Source organism: Anomaloglossus baeobatrachus, chromosome 1 (genome assembly GCF_048569485.1).
Source record: "Anomaloglossus baeobatrachus isolate aAnoBae1 chromosome 1, aAnoBae1.hap1, whole genome shotgun sequence".
Lineage (NCBI taxonomy): Eukaryota > Metazoa > Chordata > Amphibia > Anura > Aromobatidae > Anomaloglossus > Anomaloglossus baeobatrachus.
Window position 1 is genome coordinate 295,431,935 of NC_134353.1, and position 18,771 is coordinate 295,450,705.

The 18,771-nt window shown below is 39.2% G+C and overlaps 1 protein-coding gene across 1 annotated transcript in view; it reads left to right on the forward strand.

Annotated features, from left to right (window-relative positions):
* STPG2 (sperm tail PG-rich repeat containing 2) overlaps positions 1-18,771 on the forward strand; it is a 1,306,190-nt gene that overhangs the window by 986,779 nt on the left and 300,640 nt on the right. The window lies entirely within an intron of this gene.

The following is an 18,771-nucleotide window of genomic DNA, read 5'->3' on the forward strand; positions in this document are numbered from 1 at the left end:
TCGATTCAATGGTGACTGCATATTCCTATGTAATGTGTATTATCACGCTGTATTAACTCCTATGATAGCTGGCCTGCCTCTATAATATTGTTGTGCTCTTTTACATCAGCGCCATTGAAATGCTGTATCTATATCATGTCTGACTTGTTCGATCCAATGGTGACTGCATATTTCTATGTAATGTGTAATATCACGCTGCACTAATCCTCATGATAGCTGGCCTGCCTCTACAATATTTTTGCGCCCCTTTACACCAGCGCCCTGTATATAACAGTATATTTAATAACATTTACAGCTTTCCAGTGGGTCATTAGAGTACTGTATGGATGTATTGATGTCCAACAATAGATCTATGCAGCCCATTTGATTGAATGGTGACTACTATGTAAAATCATTGACGGTTTATGATAGACAGTCTTAAACACTTGTTTATTAATTATGTAATCTTACACCGCTGGGTTATCGGCTGCCTGTCCAATCGAATGGTGACTGCTTACTATATGGCAATTTTCTATCATGTTATACCGTCTCCAGATGATGGCCAATTTGGTTCTGCAGCCCTATCTTGATTGGACGGTGATCGCTTTCCTCGGCGGTGTATTTGTCACTATACCATATTGACAGTCTGTGACAGTTATGGTTTTGGAGTCCCATAATCACTATTGTGCCCAATTTTTGATTACTGTTTAGTTCATCAGGTTGGGTTTGTATAATATCAGTTGTGATAAAATAGCATATTATTGCATTATATATTAGCTTGAATTATCACATATCCCCATTAATCCTGATGACTATATATATTGATACCCTATGGTCTGTGATTTGTGACTCCACCTATAACATACTATATCACATGGTAACATTTGATGCAGTTAGCTTTGTCAACATGGTCGCTGTATGTGGCAGCTTTTCCTCTTTTATTAATATACCACAAGTATAACTTGTTATGATCAAGAATGTGTCCGGATACTTATGATCTTTTATGGTGTTTTTTACCTTCACTTGGTCAATAAAATTTGCACATTTAATGGACTGTTTGATCGCCTTCTCTTTTGCTTCTCTATTTGATATTGCGATTGTCCTTGATGGTCCAGATAACCCACATATCATAAATTATCCCATTGGATATGGGGTTGATTATAAAATAATATATGGCTAAATAACTATGTGGGTATTCGATATGGTCTCTATGTATGTATATCTATTTTATAGTGGGTAAGGTGACAATAGACACGTGTTCACTTTACTGGAATAACAGAAAATGTGCCCTAGTGTTCTATGAGCAGCGGTTTCAGAGCGGCGGTGTCCTTGTTGTAAAGGTGTCTTTGCTGTTACACAAAAAATGCATCTGAGAAGTGGGTTGATTGGGAGTGGTGAGGATTGAGGATGGGGGAACTGGAAGAGGGATTTGGAAACTGCTGCTGTGGTCACAGATTGGTCACTTGGTCACAAAACAGCACACATCATAGAGGAGATTACAGGAAAAGCAGCATTATAGCAGTCAGTCAGCGCCAAAAGGGTTAACAAACAATGGTGAAATCGTAATCATCCCATCCATTTTAACTGCTGTGATTGGTGCTGTCTCTGACAGCACTAATCAGAGTGTATCACATTGATTTCCAACCCCCAACCTTATTGCAAAACACTGATTGGCTGGTCAGAATTGACTAGGCAAATCACAGCAATTTTTGACACGTGGGTGCAGTACAGCCACCGGGGTGATGTGCATGATCTGCTGGTGGTACTAGTAGGTGGACCCTCAACAATCAGCAAGTTATTCCCTATCTATAGCATCGGGATGAATTTTATTTTTTGTAATAACCTTTTAACCCCTTAACGACCAAAGATGTACTGGTACGTCCATTGGTTGCCTCTCTACAGTTACCACGAGCTCTGGCGGTGAGCCTGCGGTAATCTCTACATGTCTGCTGATCTGATCAGAGATCCACCCGTGCCTGTTAACCCTTTAGACTGCGCTTTCAATCACTGACAGTAAATGGACACAGCGGGGATTGTGCCACTACCCACTGCCATCAGTGGCACCGTGACATGATCATGTAGTGTCAGTGTTTTCATGACAGTGCCGGGTCAGCTTATGACCCCTGATGCTGTCATAACTCATTTCCTGTGAGAGCCGACAAAGCGCTGGGACTCATAAGAGATGAGCATTTCTTCTGATCAGAGCGATGCTGCTCTGATCAGCAGCAATTCACAGGCAATCGGACTGTGCAGTCATTAAGTCTCCTAGGGAGACTAGTAAAATAAATAAAAAAAAATTAAAAAATTAAAAAAACATAAACGTTCAATACAACCCCCTTTTGCCTAATTGACAATAATTCAGTTAGAAAAATTTAAGAAATACACATTTGATATCGCCAAATTCAGAAATGCCCTTTCTATCAAAATATAAAATCAACCCGATGGGTACACGACGTGGAGAGAAAAAAATTTCCAAATGCCAAAATTCAATTTTTTGGTCGCCACAACATTTTTTTAAAATGCAATAACAGGCAAAAATGGTATAATTAAAAAAATGTGCTCAAGAAGCAAAAAAAGCCATCACTAAGCCTCAGATCCCAAAAAATGAGAACGCTACGGGTCTCCGAAAAAGGGTTACAACAACACTATTCTTTTTTTGGACAAACTTCTGAATTTTTTTTTTCACCACTTAGATAAAGTAACAGTATACATGTTTGGTATCTCCGAACATGTACTGACCTGTAGCATCATACTGACATGTCATTTTTACCATATAGTGAACATGGTGCATAAAAAAAAAAAACATTGTGAAATTTCGCTATTTTCACTATCTCTTCACATTTGGAATTTGTTTCTCATTTTCCAGTATATTATATGGTAAAAGTAATGGACTCATTCAAAAGTACAACACATTTCACAAAAAATAAGCTCTCATCTGGCAATATTGATGGAAAAATAATAAAGTTATGGTTCTCGGAAGAAGGGCAGGAAAAAACGAAAATGAAAAATGGAAAATCGCCTGTGGGTGAAGGGGTTAAAGAGAATGTCATATTTGTTACCTCTTAAGTGTTACATTTGACCTATTTTAACAGCGTTATCTAGTTTTGAAAATCCATTTTAAATAGGTTAGCAAAAAATTCTAGATAAATACAATAGGCTCGCCTGTTTAGGAACCACTTTTAGATTTTCTACAATGGAAATGTAGAATGATCAGGATAGAGATGTGCCCATGTAATCAAGACTAGTGATGTTCATGCTAGTCTTGATAAAGAGATATGTTGGATTCAGAAGTGCTTAGTTCATTAAAGGGGTGGTTCACCCATATATTTTATTTTCTAGATCGATATTATGTTGAGAAACATTGTTTCTCTCAAATACCTTATGTTGGCAATAGTGCCTGTGAGAGGTGCTATTGCGGACCGCTATTTCCCATGCCTGACCTCCGGGGTCCGTGACCTCCGGGATCCTGTGATGTCACATCAACTTCCTGTCATCAACCTGACATCACCGTGGCCGGACGCAGTGTCCGTGAGTAATGGGCTGTGGGCGGTATTTCACTGCTCAGCACAGCCCGCATGTCAGCCCATCAGCTGCCTTCTCCCTCCTCCCTCACAGCAGAGCGTTGCAAGCAGGAGACACACTGGGCTGTGACCAGTGGTGAAACACCGCCCACAGCTCAGTGAGTCAGGAAGAATGCGTCTGACCACGGTGATGTCAGGTTAACAGGAACTTGACATGACATCACGAGATCCTCGAGGCTACGGACCCCGAGAGTCAGGCATGGGGAATAGTTACATAGTATCACAGGCACTATTGCCAACATAAGGTATTTTAGAAAAACATTTTTTCTCAACATAATATGATCTAGAAAATAAAAAATAGGGGTGAACTACCCTTTTAGGTGTTGCACACCTCTTCATGAATCCGGAGCATTTAACCCCTGGCATGCGCCTCGCCACAAATTTCACTCCGGCCAGGGATGGGAGAATTAATTCTGGCACAAGGAGAGACACAGCCCATCATGAATTAGAAGATCTATGGTGTCACACCCTGCTTTGCTTTCATTCAACCCCAGCTAGGTTGATATTGGTAAAGTTTGGAGAAGCTGAGGGGTAAATGGTAAGAGTCAACTTTTCAAAGCAATTTACTGCAGCATTCTGACAAATTGCTTTGATGAATCAAGGTCTTTATTTATTGCAATTAGCAATACGTACTAAACGTACTAAGAAATGCTAACCCTATGTTTTTGTCTCAGTTTAAAAAAAAAAGCAGGTATGACATACACAGTATAAAGAATATTTCTAATATATCATATTGAAAAACACAAACTTGTGCACATATTAATGCCCCTGGCCACTATACTGAGAAGAAAGCAGTGGAATTACAGATGTTCCTTCTTATAATGCTGGGCTACTAATTCCTATGTTCCAGGTGAATGAATCAGTCTTTTATAATTGGAAAATTAATTTAGTGCTTCCCTTTAATGTCCCTGCAGCTCTAGGCCACATGATAATCAAATATAGCATTTACCGTTACATGGGTCACTGACTGATAAATATGGCAGCCTGGCTTTGCTGTGCTAGCATTTTTAATTCATTCCATTTTGGTATCACATTAATTATTTATTAGAGTTAAAAAGGACCAGTTTGTGGCACTTGGTCTTATTTCTGAGGTTGATCTAATTTGTAACACATTTTGTATTGGTCACAGGTTAAATAAAGCTAAATTGATATCTCCCTGGGTAATTTAGATAGAAATCTGAAATAGTGGCCGTCTATTTGAGAAGGAGAGAAGGAGTTCATCTTCTAGAGCAACGTCTGAAAACGTAGTAGATAGCTTTATGTCTTTCCGATAATAATTTAAATATGTGCAATTGTTATGTGTGATAGACTAAAACATCGGGAAGCTTTACGCATGAGCTAGCACACCATGGTGTCCAATAAATCACTTGTCAGGGTATAGAGAAATGGAGACATGATTGCAATACATAATGACATGTGCTGCATGGGAAAGAGGCACACAACCGAACATGAAAAGCAAATACCTGCCGGATTTACTGCCCATGAACTGAACATTAGTCCACTAAAATAAATACTTTGAAATTAGGAATTTTAGAGAGCTTCCGGGCTTGGGAACAGAAGGTAACATCAAACTCAATAGGCAGATATACTTACATAGTGAAAAGTAGAATTTATTATCCATTGAACATTTTACTTTTAAAATAATAGATGTATCCTAATAAAATTATCATATTTTAAATAGTTTTAGGCTTTTTTGTTTCGGTCACAGATCTATTTAGAATTATATCTAAAGATGCAGAGAAGGCAATATACAATAGATTTATGAAAAGTGCTGCTTTTATTTTATTGGAGACCTGTAAGAAAGGAGTGACCGAGTCGTATTGGTAGTTACGTCCAACTTTTAAAAATTTCCCTTACAGTTTTTGGATAAAGTGTCCCCAGATATTCAGCAGCCTCGGAGGTCAATAAAATAGATCTTATGGCAATCATCTATGATTATGAGAATTTAATAGATAAACTAGCGTGACTGAAGGGGAATGTATCACTTATCATTGTGCTTGATAAAGGGAGCACAATTCTCATTTCTCCCTGATGAAGCTCATTTGAGCGACACGCGTTGTGGTTGGGTGATTTTTTGCTTAATTCTTTAATTCTATGTATTTTGTGAGTTGAGTGCTCTCTTTATGCCTACACTCTTTCTTGTTGTGATAAAGGGAGTCTGTCACCCATCAAATGTAAATTTCATTGCTATAATTATTTTAAATCTTGTTTTATTCCATATGGAAATGAGAAGGCTTTGGTGTCACTGGTGAACATTGACAGAAATGGGCCCCTGTGCAAGAACAATATATGAGCTCTTTGTAGCCTCAGAGCTCATCAAAATGCAAAATTCCACCTGCTTTGGAGGTAAAAATGGGCCTCCTTGCCTCTTGGGTGCCTGTGCGGCCACAGAAACAGCACCAATAATATGTTCACCCCTGCTTGCTGCATCCTTGTTGGGACCAAGAGCTTGTTGCACCATTACACCCCCCTCCCCGCCATCATTATCTTTGCCCACCACTTGTGGGTATAATAACCAACTTCAGAGATGAGGAATGGATGGAAGAGATCAGTTACATGTTCCTCCATTATTTAGTGGATCACAGAATAGGTCAATAGTTCCATGATAGCGGTAATATTAACTTATTCCGCAATGCACTAAAGAAATGAGGAGCGCATCACTGATTCTTTCTGCCCTCTCCAATCCTCTGACGCTGCTTGTTTCACTTCTGGGTATAGCAGTGTAGCGATGTTGCTGCTTTCAGGAAGCAGTAATAAAAGGGGCACTCACCCCTACTATGTGTGTGCCATTGATTCACTATCACTGAGAGTGCACATGCAGCGCTGCAGTATTGGATCAGACATTACTTGCTCAGGTCAAGTGAGTGCTGTCAATCAAAATTAGAGACCTGCTCAGTATGCAAATTACACAGAGCTCTTGACCACGCCATGGGTGCACCAAAACCAACTCACTTGCATGTAAAAAAATTGAGATTTTAAAGTAATTACAGCAATGAAATATATACTGCTGGTATGATTCGTAACAGGGGTAAGTCCCCTGTATAACTGTTTACATTACAGAGGTGTAAGGGCGGCTTTGCACACTACGACATCGCAGGTGCGATGTCGGTGGGGTCAAATCGAAAGTGACGCACATCCGGCGTCACTTGCGATGTCGTAGTGTGTAAATCCTAGATGATACGATGAACGAGCGCAAAAGCGTCGTTATCGTATCATCGGTGCAGGCTCCGACATGTCCATAATGCCGGTGCCGCGACAGGTACGATGTAGTTCCTCGTTCCTGCGGCAGCACACATCGCTGTGTGCGAAGCCGCGGGAACGAGGAACATCTCCTTACCTGCTGCCAGCGGCTATACGGAAGAACAGAGGTGGGCGGGATGTTTACATCCTGCTCATCTCCGCCCCTCCGCCGCTATTGGCCGCCTGCCGTGTGACGTCGCTGTGACGCCGCACGACCCGCCCCCTTAGGAAGGAGGCAGGTCGCCAGCCAGAGCGACAGTCGCAGGGCAGGTGAGTGCATGTGAAGCTGGCGTAGCGATAATTATCGCTACGCCAGCTATCACAAGATATCGTACCTGCGACAGGGGCGGAGACTATCGCGTGCGACATCGCAGCATAGGCTTGCGATGTTGCAACGTGCAAAGCCCGCCATAGACTCTCGTAAAGGGGCTAATCCCTTCTCCAAGATCTATTTCAATATGTGGTAGGTGAAATAATAATCATATTAGCAAATATCTCCAACTTAAAATACAGTATATTTCTCCTGATTAGCTATGTCGCTTACCTCATGGGGAGGGTATTTCAGAAACTATCCATAGACTAACTACTAAGCTAAAGCAATGGCCTGCACATGAGGTAAGCGACATAACTAATCAGGAGAACTATAGTACATTGCTACTTGGAGGTATTTACTAATATAATTATTATTACATCTACATATTGGGACCGGATCTTGGAGATGGGAATACCCCTTTAAACTTAAAAAGGTATTGACGTGATGATAATGAGATAAGAGCCATGTAATGATATTTACAGATTAAGAAGTATCAGGTTATTATAAGGATTGATGACCTAAATGAAAGCTAAAAAATGTCTGGAAATTTTATAATAGTTGTTAACCTGAAAAAATAAAAAAACACTTTTTTTGTATGTGCTTGAAATAAAAATTTGAATTAAATTGGTCAATACTTGACAATACATTTCCTTTAACTGGATTATTTGTTAGGCCTAAAAAGAGAGATGACCTCATATAGATATATTATATACAAATACCTACCAACATTAGAAGGCTACATTTTAGACACTTGCACTACCTGGAAATACCCAGGATCACTCCTGGTTTTGAGCATTGCTTTTCTGATACAGACTGCCCTGTTTGTGTTAATATACTGGCATTACAGGAACTGTTACCAAGTGTATATTGTTATTATAGAAATAAAAGTGTTCTGCAGAGCAAGATACATTGTGACACTGTAGAATGTGTAATTCCAGTATTTTATAGGAAGAAAGATTTCTAAGCTTATAGAGGACAATACATCAAGCCAAGTGTTGTTCATGCCAGTGTTGGTGAGGAGACAGGACTAAAGTTAGATGTTCCTAATCCATGAAGAGGTGTACACCAGACGTACGCAGTTCTTCCTGGTCTAAGATTTCTTGAAACGGTGCAAAAATGGTGTAAGAACACCAAAAGCCGCATAATTTTAGTGAGGCAGTGCCGCCCCCATGCCAGCAGCCGAGCTGCTCAGATCCAGGTTCTCAGTGGCTCGAGGGTCTCTGGACTTGGGGGTGATGCGGCCACTCAAACTGAAGGGGGTATTTACAGGGGATTGTGTTTAGAGTTCGTGATGCCACCCGTGGTTTGTGGTAATGTGGAGTACCACCACTGCAGTTGGGAGTACCCGGGAGCGATGGAGTGGGGCAGCCAGGTGTTAGAACACTCCACGGGTAGAGGGAATGCCCCGGGACTCAATGATGGTGTTCGAGGAGTGCCGTTTTGTGCAGATGGGTCACTTTCGTACTCACTCAGTCCATTAAGCTGACACCGACAACTGGATTAACCAAAATTCTGTATACCACTGCCGCTAAGGCGAGCTTAGTTCAGGTCCCATCCCCAATGGTGCTGACAGGGGATCCGTGACCTTCCTCCTGGCACTAAGTTACTTCTCTGTTGGTCCCAGTAGTATGGAACTAGTCGGGTTCTGCTCCACACTATGGCTAAGTGTGGGAGCTTGCTCTCAGGGTTCACGCTTGGGATTTTCTGGACCGTTTTAGTCGAAAGTCCTATCCCCCTCGTTGCACTAGTACCCCGATTTTGGAGTGGGTGGAGAGCGGATCTTGAAGGCTCCATTCTCGTCGGGTAAATTGTCAGGTTGCCTGAAGCTACTCCCTGACTTAGGGTCCACGTACCCTGTCGCACCCTGGTCCCAGCCCGGTGATGGTGCAAGGCCACCGGCTGTCCTCCTCGACAGTTCCGTGCCCCTTGCCATGATCCCCTGTGACTGGGGGTCCCGCTCCTCTAGGCCCAGACCACCGTCTCCTACCTACACTGTTTTCCTTGGAGCTCTGCTCCTGACCTCCTCTCATTTCCGCTCTCTACACACTTCTTCTATCAACTGACTCTACTGACACTCCTGACCTCCCCTTAACCAACCCCCCCCCAAGTGGGCGACCCTATTCCACTCAGGCCATCCACTGGTGTGTCTGGTGGGTGTGGTGTAGAGTTTACTAGCTTTGCGCCAAAATTATGTGACTTCAAAGTTTTTTACACCAGAATACTTGCATAAAAGGGTTGATAAATTGGACCCTACAGTGTCTTAGATTAAAACATCATGTACATCATTAATATTGGTTTTTCATAGTCTTTTCCGATTGTTTACTCCTGAAAACCTTACTGTCTCTATTCTTTATTATTTGTAGTAATAAAAGATTTTTTTTTGGTTTTTGAAAACCCCAGTCACCGCTTGCAGTTTTTTTTTTTAATCTCTTCACCCTGTTTTGGTTCAGTGCTGAATCTATGCCACTGCTCTTGATATCTGTTAGGCCTTGTGTGCACGCTGTATTTTTTGCCTCATTTTTGCACGGTTTTTGAGTGCAGTTTTGCTCTTAAAACCGGATGCATTGCCTTCCCCAGCAAAGGCTATGAGATTTCATTTTTGCTGTCCACATGTTGCACATTTTTTTTGCCTGCGTCTTTGTGGTGACTGCAAAGATGCAACATGACAATTCTTTCTGCCAGTGTTTTTGAGCCCTTCCAGTCAATAGCTTTGACTTAAAAAATGTACTGGGGAAAAACGCGGTAACAAAACGCAGTAAAACGCGGCAAAAATGCATGCCAAGGGAGCGTTTATTTGGGACCAAAATTGTGCATCTTTGAGGTCACCACAAAGATGCAGCATGCGCACATAACCTTATTGTCTACAGGGCTAACGTCACATCAACACTGAAGTCAGTCAGCGAGCTCAGCGGCTCTGTCCATATTGATGGCATAATCTGCTGTTTTCCTGAGCTCAATGACTGGCTGCAGTGGAATCGGTGCTATAGATAATATCAGACACTGCTGCAAAAATTCAGCACTGGAAAGCGAGAAAGTGTCACTCAGACACGTGCAATCTGATAATAAAGTATTGCACTCTGGCCAATGTTATTCAATGAAGCAGTATAGATTTTCTTTTCTCAACTGTATTCGGCATGAGAAACAAAAAAGCAGCATGCTACGATTTGACTCTGATATGGATACAATGCGAGAAAAATATTGGATGCCATCCAGACCATCAGGAAGGCATCCAATTTTTAAGGCTACATTACAATTCTGTAAGATGGGAAATGGTTCTGTAATAGCTGCTGAGTAAAATTGGAATGTATACAGACTACACACTTATGACAAGTGAGAAAAATATTAACCCACTCTCCCGGATTAGAATGGGACCAATTTTTTATATGCTTATGTGACTCCAGCCTTAAAGGGAACCAACCAAAAGCTTTTTGCCCTAGAAACTAAACCCAGTGCCATTAAGGCACTAGGATGCTGATTAAAATGATACCTTTAGATTAGAAATCAGAGGCTTCATTGCAAAATAATCACTGTTCAAACCTTCAGAAATTACATCTTTGGTGCATAGGCTTGACCATCAGGGGGAGACTTTGTGGGTCAGGTCCTCTGTAATGATTCCTCCTCCGGCCTTGCCTTTTTTTTTATTTCACTCTGCCATCACCATTGCCGCTGTTGGCATCGCATACACATTGCTATTGTGACATCTTCATTAAAATCACTCTGGAATCAGCGCATGTGTATACCTCCATTTTATTGAGGACACTGTAAAGATGACTATGAGCGACGGTGGTGCATGCGCTGATAAAAAATAAATTCTATCTGCGCATGCGCCGCCACATCTCAGCGTGTTGTTTTTTTAAAAGACAAAATTGCAGTTGGGGATTCAGGGGTTTTCCAAAGTTTAAAAACCTCTTTAATGTGGAAATTCTGTTGAGGATAATATAGTTATTAATGAGAATATATGAAATTTCACTTAATTAATTAATTTATTAATATGGATACTATTTTTCTATATGCAAAAACATGCAGTTTTGTCCTTTTCTTTCCTAATATCTATTTGTATATAGAGCTGATAATGGTGTATACATTTTCTTTTTGCCTCCCTCCAGGGTGTACAATCTAATTTATCTACTGTATCTTTCTCGCATAGGCTAACAAAAGTGTCAGTTGTTCTGATCTTTTTTCTCTGTACTTTTCCATTAATGTTGGTTAGCACTGCATTGCATTACGAGAACAACATTTTGATTATTTGATAAAACTAGGAAGCATGCAGATTAATGTCACTAGAATGCCACTGTTTGCTTACAGCTAAGTTATGATAATTATTCAGCCTTTATAGAGGCAGATACATGAAATGTAAAGTCTGAATTGCTTATCCAATAATTGTTCCGCTGGGTAAAATGATATAGCAGTTTGATGAATGTATTGTCAATTTAATGACTTACTTTACAGACTGTTCAGGGAGCAAAACCAGGAATTATGTTGTGTATTATATATTTTCTACAATATTAGTCCTGCTGAAATACTTTACAGTCTGCGCACAAGTAGTTATGTCCATCAAATGGAACATCTTATTTCCTTCCATGTTTCCTGCAAATTGAAGTAATTAAAGAATGCTATAAGAAATTTGTATTTCCACACTATTGGCTGTCTATAATGAGCAGCATGAAACACTAGCTCCCCCATAAAAAGGCTCATGTACACTAATTTTATTTGACATCAGTTCATTTAATTGTTTTACCCATTGACTTCAATTATTAAAAATGAAAAGCATCATGATGGACTTGGATGCAGACAATCAATGGATATGTAGACTTATCAGTTACAACTTTTTTTGGGGGAGGAACATGCTTAGTGTAAACTTAGCCTAGGGAACCACCCAATGCAAAAAGTAATGAATAGTCCCGCACTCATATATAGAAACATCTAATCCTTATTGGATAATGTCCATCAATAAAAGAAAATATACCAGATAGTACACATGCTAGATAACACAGACTTGCCTCTACACCAGTGCTTCTCAACTTCAGTCCTCAAGACCCACCAACAGATCATGTTTTCCTCAATCAGGTTTTCAGGATTTTCTTAATGTAGCACAGGTGATGGAATTATTCCCTGTCTAATATTGAGGAAAACCTGAAAACATGATCTGTTGGTGGGTCTTGAGGACTAGAGTTGAGAAACACTGCTCTACACTATCAAAATATCATTAACATTTTCACTGCATTTTGGAAACCCCTCAACAACCACTCTTGTCTTCATATGTGGACTTTTTTTGAGAGTCTTAACAACAACCTTTATCTTTTTAACCTCTTACCGACATATGTTGTCTTCCTGACATTGATGGGAGCTTTATCCGAAGCTGATAACCTCTTAAAAGCTGCTGCCAATCTCTGACAGTGGCATTTAATGCTTACCAACAGGGGATATGTCATTCTATGCACCTGTGACATGATCGCAGGATGAGGATGGGTTGCCATGACAACAGAGTTTTGCTGAAGACCTCTTGCCTTTCATTATGGTACTCCTGTGAAACCAGCCCATAGCAAGAATTCATAGGTAAATGTCAGTTCTGTTTAATACATGTTTAATACATCAATGCTAATGCACTGCTGTGTATAACACAAGTTTTTAGACAATCAGAGATTCAAGTCCCCTAAGGTGACATACAGTGAAAAGTAAGAAAAAAGAAAAAAACTAAGGGTCAAATCACCCCCTTTCCCCCCCATTAAAATTAAGAAATAAAAATAACTGGTGATCAAAACAACGTATCTACCCCAATGATAGTATTGAAAACGTTGGCTTGGAGTGCAAAAAATAAGCCCTCACGCAGCTCATGCCAAAAACTGAAAACGTTACAGCTCTCGGAAATTAGGGACATTTTCTTTTTACAAATTTCAGACTTTTTTAACTACTTAAATGAAATGAAAACTATGCGTTTTTGGTATCTGAATGATTGCACTTAGAATTTTTTTCCCACTTTCCAATACATCACTTGATAAAATGAATGGTGTCTTTCAAAAGTTCAAGTTCCACAATGTTGTCGGTTATAAATAATAATAATCTATATTCCTATAGCGCTAATGTAGCGCCCTGAAGCCATCATGAAGCTACAAAGTACTGCATCCCCACCAGGATGCAGGGCCTACTCCCAGGGACCCAGAAGACCAGTGTTTAAAAACAAAAACATTCCATTTAATTCTTGTTTATCCCCAAATTTCCCCATAGACTGGTACCAGACTAGGGTTAGACCAATTGATGGCCACCTAGAGGTGGAGTCGATCCAGTCCACTAGACAACCAGTTGGGAGGGGCAGACAGTGGACAGTCAGTCTGTAGGAGTCAGTGACAGAGAGATGAAGCGATTGGAAGCACTGACAGGAGTGTAACGGTGACCTGATGACCTAGGTGTTTGGCTGCCAGTGGAGTACGGTGGAGTTCTCCCGGAACCATTGCACCAACGGGGTACAGAGTCCTAGGTCAGGCAAATGCTCCAGGCAGACCTGATAAAATCTGCACAGTCAGAGGACAATCAAGGACCTAACTGACCTTGAAGTTTGGGGCACAGTACCAACCAAAGACAGGTGCAGGGGAATGAAGCCACCAGGTCACTAAACTGGCACTGGGACTAAGGGGATCAGCGGACAAGACCAGCCTTCCTCGGTGATCCTGATGATTGGATCCCTTTAATGCCAAGAAGTGCAAGGCTGAGATAAAAATAAGGGTTTTTTTGTCCTGCCAGTCATGGATATGTGATTGCATGGACTAAATATGAAATCAGCAATCTTTATCTAATAAATGCCCACAGGACTGTCCAGTAATGGAGTGTTTTAGGGCTTACCTTTGGTATACTCCAAAATATGTCTATGTATTGTTCATGGACTATCAGTAATGTATTGTTAAATACCCTTAAAACGTAAATATAAAAATAGTTAAAAGAAAAACATATATATATATGTATATACATACATACATATATATATATATATATATATATATATATATATATACTTAAAGGTTTTTGCTACCTCATCTGAAAGCAACATAATGTGGGAAAAGAGATCCTGAATCTTACGAAGTATCACTTAGATTACTGGGTGAAGCTGTTCTCACAGAATCAAAAATTTTAGTTTTAGCATGTAGAAGAACTTAAAAAACTGCCCCCGGCCACACCAGGCTTTCATTTCTATAGAGAGAAGCTGCTAATCACAGCGCGGAATGGAGTTGGACCTGAGATCCAGAGCTCCTCAGTCCACAAATGATAAAGCTGCAGAAGCTTAAACTAACATTGCAGGTAATCAAAACCACACTTTGCAATAAAAGACACCTGGCTGTAATCTGTATCTTACCCCTTACAGCATGCTGTCTTCAGATTAGATAGCAAAAATCTGCTGACAGATTCCCTTTAATTAAATAACATAAAAACATATACTTATATTTATTTTTAATTATGGTCCATACTCAAATAAATTATATAAATTAAACAGTATAATTAATTTACTCAAAAATGCTGGCTACAAAATGCAGTGCCTTGAATTCATACCCACTGAACTTTTTGCCATTTTTCCAAGTTACACCCACAAACTTAACTGTATTTTTTTAGGTTATGTAATATAACAACACAAATTGGCAAGTATTTGTGAAGTATAAACACTATATCAACTTTTAAAAGAGGGCTGGATGATTTCCTTTTTACACAGGACACTGTTGGTTATAGATGATTTAATGACAAAATATATACTTGGTGGAGGAAGGTTGAACTAAAGGGACTCAGGTCTTTTTTCAACCTATGTAACAATATATAAATAAAATGATCTTTTTTATAACAATATAAATTTGAAAATTGTAAAAGACAGGAATTCCATTATTTTGGGTCCTGGCCATACCATCACTGATGAGAAAAGCATGGCATGTCCTAGGGATATATTATAAGGTTTTTTACTTGGCAATATCGCTTTGCTGTTTTATTTTCCATTAGCTTTAAAACATAAATAATGGATATTTTTCATATTTTGAAATTATTGACATGGCGGAAAGGAATTATCAATTCTTCTATGCATTGTGGGTGCTGCTTCCAGCAGTTATCACAAAATGATTTTAGTTTTCCACGTTATAGTGCTACTTTGATCCCACGCAGACGTTCATGGATGCTACATGTATGGGGATAACTCATTTTTTGTTCTGTACTTTAAAGAAGCCTAACATTTTTGATATACAAATTATAATATACAGTACAGCCCAAAAGTTTGGACACACCTTCTCATCTCTAGAACAACTGTTAAGAGGAGACTTTGTGCAGCAGGCCTTCATGGAAAAATAGCTGCTAGGAAACCACTGCTAAGGACAGGAAACAAGCAGAAAAGACTTGTTTGGGCTAAAGAACACAAAAAATGGACATTAGACCAGTGGAAATCTGAGCTTTTGGTCTGATGAGTCCAAATTTGAGATCTTTGGATCCAACCACCGTGTCTTTGTAGAAAAGGTGAACGGATAGACTCTGCATGGCTGGTTCCCACCGAAAACCATGGAGGAAGTGTGATGGTGTGAGGGTGCTTTTCTGGTGAAACTGTTGGGGATTTATTCAAAATTGAAGGCATACAGAACCAGCATGCCTACCACAACATCTTGCAGCAGCATGCTATTCCATCCGGTTTGCGTTTAGATGGACCATCATTTATTTTTCAACAGGACAATGGCCCCAAACACACCTTCAGGCTGTGTAAGGGCTATTTGACTAAGAAGGAGAGTGATGGGGTGCTATGCCAGATGACCTGGTCTCCACAGTCACCAGACCTAAACTCAATCGAGATGGTTTGGGGTGAGCTGGACCGCAGAGTGAAGGCAAAAGGGCCAACAAGTGCTAAGCATCTCTGGGAACTCCTTCAAGACTGATGGAAGACCAGTTCCGGTGACTACCTTTTGAAGCTCATTAAGAGAATGCCAAGAGTGTGCAAAGTAGTAATGAAAGCAAAAGGTGGCTACTTTGAAGAACCTAGAATATAAGACATATTTTCAGTTGTTTCACACTTTTTTAAGTATTTCATTCCACATGTTTTAATTCATAGTTTTGATGCCTTCAATGTGAATCTACAATTTTCAGAGTCATGAAAATAAAGAAAACGCATTGAATGAGAATGAGTGTGTCCAAACTTTTGGTCTGTACTGTACATTGATAGTGAAATACAGCTTTACTTAATATAGTTCACTTCTTTCTGTCGGCTTCAGGAGGGTTCTTGTTTAATCCTAGCCCTGATTGACTTTCAGTGATAAGCACTATTGCATTGCTCAGCATTCATAGAAATCAAAGCATCTAACACTCTATCTGCAGACAAGAGGGCTTCAGGTTTATGGAAATGGAACTGTGCTTTTTAATGTGAGAAATGTGCATATGTTTTCCCTCTTGGCTGACAAATATTTGTAAGGAAATGTGAAAAGAAGGTCAATTGTTTCACCAATTTGTGTATTAAATAAATCAATAAAAAAAAGAAAAATGCATTGATTTACTGATGTATTATATTTATTGAAGTGGGTATGTATTCCAAGTGTATTTTATGTTTCTCAACTTAGAAACTTAGAATTTTTATATATATACAATGCTGATTATTATTATTATTATTATTATTATCTAGATATCTATAATATATATCTACATATCACACCTATATTTTTGAGTTTTACTTATCTATTCTTTTCTAAGAATATACAAACCAAATCAATGTGGAATAAGTGACCGTTACGGAACAGATGCAAATGGAAGTAGAAACAATGACTATGATGAGGGCCATCTGATTTCCATTATGCGATGGTTTTGTAATGGAAAAAAGTCAGAGCATGTAATGTTAGAGGAATAAAATGTAAGTCTTTATCCTCTTTACCCTCGAGCCCTTTTTAACCTTAATGACCGGGCCATTTTTTGCAATTCTGACCAGTGTCACTTTGACAGGTTATAACTTTAGAACTCTTCAATGGATCCTGGTGATTCTGACATTTTTTTTTCATGACATATTGTACTTCATGATAGGGGTAAATTAGGACGATATTTTTTGCGTTTATTTGTGAAAATATAGGAAATTTTGTGAAAATGTGAACGTTTTGCAATTTTCAAACTGTGAAATTTTATGCCCATAAATCCAAGTTATGTCACACAAAAAAGTTACTAAATAACATTTCCCACATGTCTACTTTCCACCAGTGCAATTTTTTAAACATTTTTTTTGTTAGGAAGTTCGAAGGTGTCAAAGTTCATCAGGAATTTCTCATTTTTCAAACAAAATTTACAAAACCATTTTTTAGGTACCACATCACATTTGGAGTGACTTTGAGAGGTGTAGGTGACAGAAAATACCCAAAAGTGGCACCATTCTAAAAACTGGACCCCTCACACTGCTCAAAACCACATCCAAGAAGTTTATTAACCCTTTAAGGCTATGTCCGCACTTTGCGTTTCCACCTGCGTTTCAGGTGCTTTTTAGGTCCGTTTTGAACTGCACCTTTTCTTGCCAAAAGGCATGCGTTTTGATTTTCCATAATAGTCTATGGAAAATGGTGATTTCTTGTCCGCACTTAGCGTTTATAAACGCTGCGTTTAATTTGCATAATTTGTGTCAAAAACCATGCGTTCAAAGAAGTAGCATGTCAATTATTTTTGCCATTTGGGCTGCGTTTTGCTAAGTAGCAAAAAGCAAGAAACATCAAAATTCCAGCGTTTTACCTGCTTTTTACCTGCTGAAACAATACGTTTTGGACTACCAAAACGTAAGCTTTTCTAACATTAAATTAATGCAATAATATGTCCCTTTGCACACACACATAGTCCGACAATTAAAATAATGGAAAATATAAATTTAATGCAATGTTACCACTAAATAGCATAAAACCACTATAATTAAGAGAAATATAACTATAATCTTTATAATTTCAATAATTATATATGTGTTCCTTTTTTTCCCATTTTTTCATTATGTTTGACTGTTTAAACTTTATTTAGCAGTGTCTTTATGTTCAAAACGCATCTTTACAAACGCAATGGAAAAGCATGTAAAAATCGCTAAAAACGCGGCTAAAACGCGATTAATACAAATGCGTTTTTAGCGATAATTTATGGTCAAAAGCAACTTTGGCAAAATCAATTACTGCCAGAGGATGCATTTTGAACTGCAAGTAGGGCGACGCAAAGTGCGGACATAGCCAAACTGCTTCACATGAACTAAAACAATGTGGAAGGAAAAAAAAGAACATTTTACTTCTTTACACATAAAAGTTAGCTATTACTAAGAGCTTTTAGTTAGAAACATGCTTGTTTATCAGTCGGGTCATTGTCACTTTGTAACATTTTATTATTTGGTATAATATAGTTTGTGGATTTCTGTCAATTGAGCTATGAGCTCCTGTGCTCCAGCTGCATGCAGGGATTGTCAGTCTTTTTTGTTTAGGCGGTGATTGCATATATTAGTATGGTGTTATTTGCATAAAACTTGGAGATACATGTGATACATTTCTTTGAACTATATTAGGGTACGTTTCCATAATAAAGATTAGCAGTGTTTTGGAAGCTGCATGTTTTCACTGCCTCCAAAATGCTTATACTTTACTGTACAAGCACAGTGGATGGGATTCATAGAGATCTCATGCTCACTGTGTTTCTTTTTGTCACAGCGTAAAC